Here is an 8,624-nt window from a genome sequence, read left to right on the forward strand (position 1 = left end):
CACGGGCCATGGATGGCTGCAGAGACGGAATTATGGATCATGGATGGGATTTGGCACCAGTTTAAACTATGAGGACTCAAAGCGGGATCATGAATGTCCGTGCATGATGAGTAGTAGGCAGAAGGGTGTCGTGATCATCGTGCATACGCGGATCCATCAGCTCACGTAGTTCTGTACGTGAACGTGATGGAAGCAAGGACGTGCCGCTAGTGTCGCTGACTGAACCTAACTCATCACGGAGATACCTGCACGGCTCTTGATATTGGTTGCAAATATCTGAAACTCGCGTGGGAGGAAGAGGAGCTTACGTATCGTCGACTGCGCCCAAGTTCCAAGCGGTTTCCTTCGTTCGAGCCGGCCGGTACAGGACAAAACTACCAACCAGAGCCATCGATCTCGCCCTCCACGCGCCGTGACTCACGCAAAGACCCAAAGTCGCGGCGGGCGCGCACAGCGTCGTGCGCCTTGACAAGGAGAGTTCGCGGCTCGGTACGTGCCGTACGGGTCCTGGACCTCACCGCACCGGCAGCGGCAGCCACCCCAATGATTCAGGCGTGCCACACATGGCCTGCCCGCTCCGATCCCATCCACCATTCCATCCATCCCCGAATGGAGCGGAGCGAGCACACCCGCCGCACACGGACATTCTACCCGAAGGGGGCCGGCCGGGCGCGCGTCGCCGTCGCGGTGTCCCGTCCCATGAAGCCATGATCAATCAGGGCGGCTTCTTCCCCATCTCGCTCACCTGTGCTGCTGGGGGGCAGGCAGTGTGGGTGTGCGGGCTGCGACGTCGCCGTCTGCCTCCCCCGCAGAGCAGAGAATTCCATCGGGCACGGTTGGACGCGTCGCGGCGGGCAAAAGCGCCCCGCCGATCAGGGGCCCGGGTCGATGCGTGTGATCTCGGCGAGAAGCTGCGAGAGCCACATGTTTGAGTGGCGGCCTACGCCCACGTGGTGTGGGCTCGGCGGCCTCGTCGGCCATCCGTCAGGCGCCGCGGGCCTGCGACACAGTCACAGCTCGCGCTGGCCGTTTTACCCTCGCAGTCGCGGCGGGCTCGCACGCAGGGTGGCTCCTGCTCGAGATCATATCAGAGTCCAATTCGAGGGCAGACGCGGCGTGCCCGAGGCTTATCTCATGTGCGGCATGGCCACTCTACCCTTCAGGTGCAGCAGTAGCCGTGTTCGATTTCATTTCTCTTTACCGGCTTCAACTAGTTCCTTCTTTGCTGTTAATCTCTTCGTAATAGTCACGTACGAAAGGGAATATACTTCAGCTACTCTACTGAATCTCTATGGCCTCAGAGCAACAGTGAGCTGTCCTGAAGGCGCAACGCCAGCCTAACAGGCTACCTCTGAGGGCTCAAAACGATCAGATTGGCCGCTTGCACGGGCTCGCCGTCGGCCGTTTCGCAAGGGGAGTCAGAACACAGCAGCAGCTCGAGTCATCACAGGCATGGCCTCGCGCCAGAATCCTGCGTGCACGCAGAGCCTAGTCGAAGGCGACAGATCGCCGAGAATGAGGACCGTAATTTCGCTTCTCCTCCAACATGCTGGTAAGAGCCCATCGCCCATCATGATGAATCAAATGCTCTCCGAGCTCTGAAGCTTTCCATGCGTCCAGCGTGAACCAGCGCACCGTTCAGTCGTTGAGCTGATTTGGTTTCCGCCTTCGACTGACTCGGGGGGCATGCATCAGATCACAACACAGCTCGGGCACCCTGTCTGTAGTTCGTGTTGATGCTGCTTTCCTGAACCTGAAAGTGTCAGGTCTGTGCATATTTGTTTCAGTTCGAAGCTACGGCTAAAAGACATGAAAATTCAGTTCTGACTCATAATTTCTTGTCTCAGACAAAAAAAAATGCCGTACTGCGGTTGGATAAACTTTGGTTACATTTCCTTTTTTTTTTACCTCGGAACAATTAGTCAATGCCCAATATGACGTCACGCCCATTCCATATGACACAACAGGATGCGAACATGTCACTACTAACTCCAGCTACGTACATAATCATCTTGAGACTTATAGTTACAGAGCTGATTAGAAAAAGCATGACATGACGTGGCACGTGCACTAGTCAAATCACAATATTTTCTTAAGGTGATTAGTAACATATTTTTCGTTTTAAAAAAAGATTAGTAACATATTTCCGACCACTACCGAACGAGCCACGGCCCACGGCCCACGGTGATCACCGGGCTGCCTGCTTCTTGGGCTTTCAAGCCCACACGACGCACCAGCGTGCCTTCCTCCGCTCGGATCCTGCCGCTCGTTGCCGATCCGACGGATCGCGCGACCCATCGACCTACCCCGGCACCCCCTTCGCCGCGGCCATCGCCACTCCGGCCGCCGTTTGCCGGCCGTTGGAGCGCAGCGCGGGTCGGAGAGCGCGGCTGCTCCGCCGCGCGTAAGGTACGTGCGGAAGACGCGCCTCGAACAGCTGCCCGGGCGCCGCACGCGCCCTCGGCCCCTCGCACGGATGGCGGCCCTCAGATCAACGCGCCGCGCATCGGCCTGCCTGCGCCACGGCGGCGAAGCGCAACTGCCACGCGCTCCAGAATCCGAAGCACGAGCCTCTATCTCCTCGGTCACGGGCCTCCTGCCAAGGCAGCTCCAGACGTGGCGGGTGGAACCGACGCGAGGAATCGCTGACCGAGCTGCGTCAACAAGACCGACGTCGAGCAGAACAAGCAAGTTACACACAGAGCCAGCGGCCAGCCTAAAGGCCAAAACGAGACGATGGCAGGCGAGCTCGTATGCCCGCCGTCGCTCACCGCCGAAACCGTCGGGCGTCGACGCCGATCTTCGGGAGAAGGTTGCTGTTGCTTGAAAGCGTTTTGATCGATTCAGTTGCTTCCGTGAAATCTGCGTTGGTTGCAGAGTGGGGAACCTCTCTCTCATCTTCGTTTGATCCGGAGTGTGTGTGTTTCGGATTGGAGTCCCTTGTGGAGGTGGTGAAGGGAATTGTCGAGAGCACTGGACTGGTGATACTGTCCAAATTCCTAAGGTCAAAATCGTATTATTTTGCAGAAGTTGCGGTTTTAGTGATACTGTCGAATCAGTGGTACTTAAATTGTCGTGCTGTTTCCATTGTCATGCTGCCTTAGTGTGCATCTTGTGTTGATAATAGTTGCAACTGTTTGCTATGTTGAATCAGGTGGATGAGGAAGGTATATCAAATGAAACTGCAAATCTAGCTCTCTAATATCCAGCCATAACTAGTGTCGCAAAACCGTCTCCCCCTGCGTCGCTCCCGCGTGGGCGACACGCGCGGGCGGAACACCGCCGCCGCTCGAGCCGGCCGCCGGAAGTCCGAGTGGTCCGCAAGGACGGTGGTGGCGGGACAGCCTTGGACTTCACGTCCAGGCGGGCGCGGCCGCCTTGGTCGTCGGAGGGGCGGCTCATGGCGGCGCCGGCGAGGATGGCTGGATCCGGCGCCGGCGGGTACGGATCCGGTATCCCTACGACCGGATCCGCCGACAGGTTGCTCCCAGGCGTGGGGGGTGAAGGCTGGCGATGGGCGAGTGTTGCACCGCGTGCAGCCATGGGATCCTCACTAGGGCTCGCGGCTCTGGTGCCTCTGTGGCTGAATCCGCATGGCCCTTCGGTGGATCCGACCAGCGGCGAGAGTAATCGGTGGCGCGTGGCGGCCTCGTCCTTTGGGGCGGCGTTGCCGGTCATAGCGGATCCGGCGATGGCGGTGCATTGGCCCGACCGCGCGCGGGCGCGAAGGAGGCGCCCCTTTTGTGCTAGGGGCCTCGTGCATGTGTGGCCTGGGCAGCGAGCACGCCAGACCTGGGAAAGAAGGAGGTGCTGCTTCCGGGGCACGCAGGCCCGGTGGCGGTCGCGCGCGCTAAGGAGTCGAGGCGAGGGTGGTCGAGCGACGGCGTCGCAATGCAAGGAGGCACGGTAGTGGCGCCGCGGATGGGCTCCCATGGCTGTGATCCAGGAATGCTGGGCTGAATACGTGCGTGCAAGGGGTGGGATGCTCCGGACGAAAGCCTTAGCCGACGATGTTGCCGGCGGCGTCCTACGATGTCGTTTTCCCCTTTGGGGATGTCATCTTGGAGCTTCATCCCTGCTGCACGGGGTCCTCTAGGTGAAAACCCTATCCAGATTCTGAGCGAGCGACGGTGGTGCCACTGGCGTTGTCCCCTCTTTGGAGGCATCGTCTCAGTTGTCCCCTCTTTGGAGGCATCGTCTCCAGAGACCCAACTCGGTTTGTAGCATTCCTGGTGACGCGTTGTTCATGGGAGGCTGCATCGATGGTGATAGGGGTAAGGCGGTATGGTGAAGGATGGCAGGCTTGATGGGGGTTGCTTACCTCATGTGAAGGCGATTGCAATTCTGGTGGCGGCTAGTGGTTGTCGCGTTTTGTCGGGATGGCTGCTTGCAGCGGACTGCAGCGGCTGATTTGCTTGGCAACTGTCAGTGCGGTGCGGTCTGTTTCTCTCGGTTCCCAATCTTTGCGGGGTCACTGTCGTACATACATCGGCCCACTATAAGGTTTGGACAGTCCTAAATATGGAGCTGGAGACTGAGATGCATCTGACATGGAGATCATGATGCGGGGTGGCGTAGTCTACATGGAAAGATAGAAACTAGTCGAGGATTAGGAATGTACTCGTTGTAATAAGGGTAGAACTGCTTCTAGTCATATCCGACTAGTATTCTTGTAACTAACCGACCTGTAACCCTACCCCCGACTATATAAGACGAGACAGGGACCTCCTCCAAAGCAATTCAATTCAATAAACACATGGGACGTAGGGTATAATGCAATCTAACAGTCTGAACCTATCTAAATCGTGTGTCTGCGGTTACCTTTGAGTTCCTGATCTTGATGAGCCCCACCAACCAAAATACTACCTCGGGCACCCCCCTCGACAAGTAGCTAGGTCTAAACACAGACAACTGACACGCCAAGTAGGGGGTCTCGCCGAGAATCCACTGGCGAACTTGATGGCACAAGTCATCATCAAGCCAGTCGTCGTGTTTGAAGCAAGCGTGAGACTCGTCTTTGGCTCCTGGGTTTGCATCACAAATGGTGCTGGAAATTTCCATCGTCACATTGCGTCGACCCCGAAGAATAAGCAACAAACTATGAAACTCCAGCGCCAATCTTTGGAGGATCTCGTCGAGAATTTCAACAAATTTTCAATTTCTAACCTAGTCAGAGGCTGGAGGGACGAGTCCGAGTTCAACTTGACTTCTTCCGCCAGTCGGATTAACTTCAAAGATGAGCAAATCTTCTTGCCTATCGAGAGACTCCTTCTTTTTCTCTAATTTCTCCATAAGATTTTTAATTTCTTTGTAACCTTTCTTTCCAAATTTTTTTTATCATGTTAGCTTTATATTTTTCTTGTTCATCTTCCAAATCATTTTGCACCTTACTAGATATGGAGGAAGAGAGAGATGGGGATGTGATTGTTTCTTCTACCTTGGTTCCTCTTGCCATGAGACAGAAAGGAGTGTCATTCTCATTATCGTAAGTGTTGTTGAAGAGTTTTGTTGGTGTAGGAGACTTGAGTATGGCTAGAGTTGCCATGCATTCTTTGTTGTAGTCTTTATCACTAGAATCTCATTCTTGACCAACATGAGCTTGATCTTGATATTTTTTCTTGTATTACTTGCTCTTCTCCTTGTACCTCTTCTCTTCCTTATCCTTGTTTTCTTGTATGGACAATCGGCAATGTAGTGACCTACTTCCTTGCACTCATAGCATTTTCTCTGTGATGTCTTCTTCCTATCATCACCACCTTTCTTGAAATTCTTCTTCTTCATGAACTTCTTTAAATTTCTCAAGACCAAGTTGGTTTCTTTATTGTGCTTCCTTCATCACTTGAGTCTTCTTTCTTTGCCTGAGAGCTTTGGGACTTGACTCAACAATGATGCTTGAGCTAGCGTTGAGAAAAACACTCTTGTTCATCTTTAGACTAAGTTACTTAGCCACATCTCTTTCAACCAACTCTTAATGTAAGATTTCACCAAGAAGTTAATTGGGTGTCTTTGTTTTGAAGTTTGGATCCCTTCTAACCATAGTGGTAAGTCATTGGTGTGAAAGCCCTAAGCATCTTCTTTGTGACCTTATGATCATACCAATCCATGCTTCTAAGAGATCTAATGTCCGATACAAGGAGCATTAGTCTATCAAATATTTGCCCCACGCTTCATCAAACATGACAAAGTGCTCTAGCTTCCATGAATCAACTCTATCTTCCTTCTCTAATTTGATCGGTCCCCTCATGTACCTCCTTCAGTGTGTCCCAAATTACCTTGGCAATCTCGACTGAGCGAATCTTAATGAACTCTTGAGCACATGGAGAGCTTGTGATGACCCTTACGGCTTGTGCATTGCGGAAGAAATCTTGAGCTTGCTCAGCCGTCGGTACACCATTCTTGGGTGGAGTTACACTTACAACCACAACTTTCCAAATAGAAGGGTGAAGTTCGTAGAGATGTATTTTCATATCATATGACCACTTGGGATAATCTGTCCCATAAATAAGGAGGTTTTCCCAGGTGGACCGATTGAAATTGCGAAGGAGGATATTGAGATGATACATTTGCATAATTATGAGGAACTTAATGTAACCCGTAGAAAGGATGATTGTCCCTTTCTTCCTTGATCCTCTTCTTCATCAACTTCTCCGCCTTCTTCTCAATCTTAGCTTTCATCTTCTCTTTTCTTCTTCTCCTTGCTTCCAAGTCTTCACCCCTAAGATCATCACTTGAGCTAGAAATCATTATCGGAGCTTGCTTCAAGAATAGAGGGTGGACGACTCCTTGGTAGCCGGCCTTGAGGGTCCACGGGACCTCCTCCAAGACCTACATTGGCAACAACTATAACAGCGGCTCGAGCAGCGGCTTCTTCAGCGGCGGCGGCACCATCCCCAACTTGAGACATCTTGAATCCCTTAGCGATTAAACCTTAATCAAGAGATTAGACTCTGATACCAAATGAAAGGATCGTGTGATGCCTAAAGGGGGATGAATAGGCTCGATCTTTAAAACCTGAAAAATTCTTCGCAACAGAGTTAAATGTGTCGGAACTTCCGACGTTGTGCCGAAACTTCCGACAGTGTTGGAATTTCTGGTATAGGGACGGAACTTCCAACAGAGTAAAAGCTACTCTATGAAATTCAAAATAAAACAGGTTTTAGTAGAAACAATTTGAATCAAAAGTTCAGCAATGAAGTATAGACTATAATGCAGGTAATCTTTATGATATAAACTTCACAAAAATGTAGATCGGCACAAATCAAGTTTTAGGTCAACAAGAACTTGAAGAACACAATAAGCACACGAGACAAAGGATTTGTTTACCGAAGTTCACTCTCACAAAGGAAGCTACGACTCCGTTGAGAAGCTCACAAAGAGTCGGGTCCTCACTAATCCTTTACCTGTCTCAATCAACCACAAAGGAGGATTGAGTCACTTACTATAAATTCTCCAAGAGGATGGGCAATACAAACTTCCTGGACGCACCACAACGAGAGAGTGCTCAAATGAACGATGTCGAACCGTCTAGAAGTAAGCTCCACGAGTAACAAACACGAATCAAAGATCGAAGATGTTTCAAGTGCTCTTGAGATGAACTTGGTTGACCTCACACTCAAAGCTAGAGTCGCACACCTCAAATCCTTCTCTCACTCAATCTCTAGCTCAAAACTCTCAAAGATTTAGCTCAAGGGGGGATGGGGAGGAGTATTGAATGCTCAAGGAGGTGTTTGTCTCGAGTTAGGTCAGCAACAAATGAAGGGGAGCTGAGGGGGTATAAATACTCGAGCCTCAAAAACTAGGCGTTGCAGTTCTGTTAAGTGATTGTCAGAACTTCCGACACAGTTCAAATAAAACGGATGAGCAACCCCTACCAAAAGTTACTGGAAACTTCCGGCACCTATTATCGGAACTTCCGACATTGTTCTCATCGATGGCGGCAGCGGTCTCAACATCCTGTTCGCCAAGACACTGAAGAAGATGGGCTTCGACGTCACCGATATGCTCACCCCAACAAACTCTCCGTTCTATGGGATCGTTCTGGGCAACGCGGGCCCTCGGACAGGTGGTTTTGCCACTTACTTTTGGGATAAAAAACACTACCGGACAGAATATATCTGGTTCGAGGTGGCGGACTTCGAAATATCGTACCACAACATACTTAGAAGACCAGCATTGACCAAATTCAAAGCCATCCTACACTACGTGTACTTAGTAATCAAGATGCTAGGACCCAAGAGAGTACTCTCCCTGCGCGGAGACTTGAACATGTTGTACGACTACGACACAGAAGCCGTGGAGCTAGCGACAACTACCCAAGTACTAAACTCGATGATGCAAGTTTTCACCGCATCCAAGAAGCTGTCTCCGTCAGAGATCGAGATTCCAGAAAAGAAGTCGGGGGCAGCCAAGGTCGAGCCGTCAAGTGAAGTAGATATCAAAGCCAGCGTCAAGTGAAGTAGATATCAAAGCCAGCGTCAAGTGAAGTAGACATCAAAATTATTGACCTTGAGACTGGTGATTTCTCCAAAATAACCCTAATTGGCATAGTTCAGAGGCGCTGCCGCTTGAACCAGCTCGCGCCGGAGGGGTCGTCGTCGCAGTCCAGAGTGGCGCAGATGGAGGCA

Source organism: Setaria viridis, chromosome 3, assembly GCF_005286985.2.
Source record: "Setaria viridis chromosome 3, Setaria_viridis_v4.0, whole genome shotgun sequence".
In the NCBI taxonomy this organism is placed as follows: domain Eukaryota; kingdom Viridiplantae; phylum Streptophyta; class Magnoliopsida; order Poales; family Poaceae; genus Setaria; species Setaria viridis.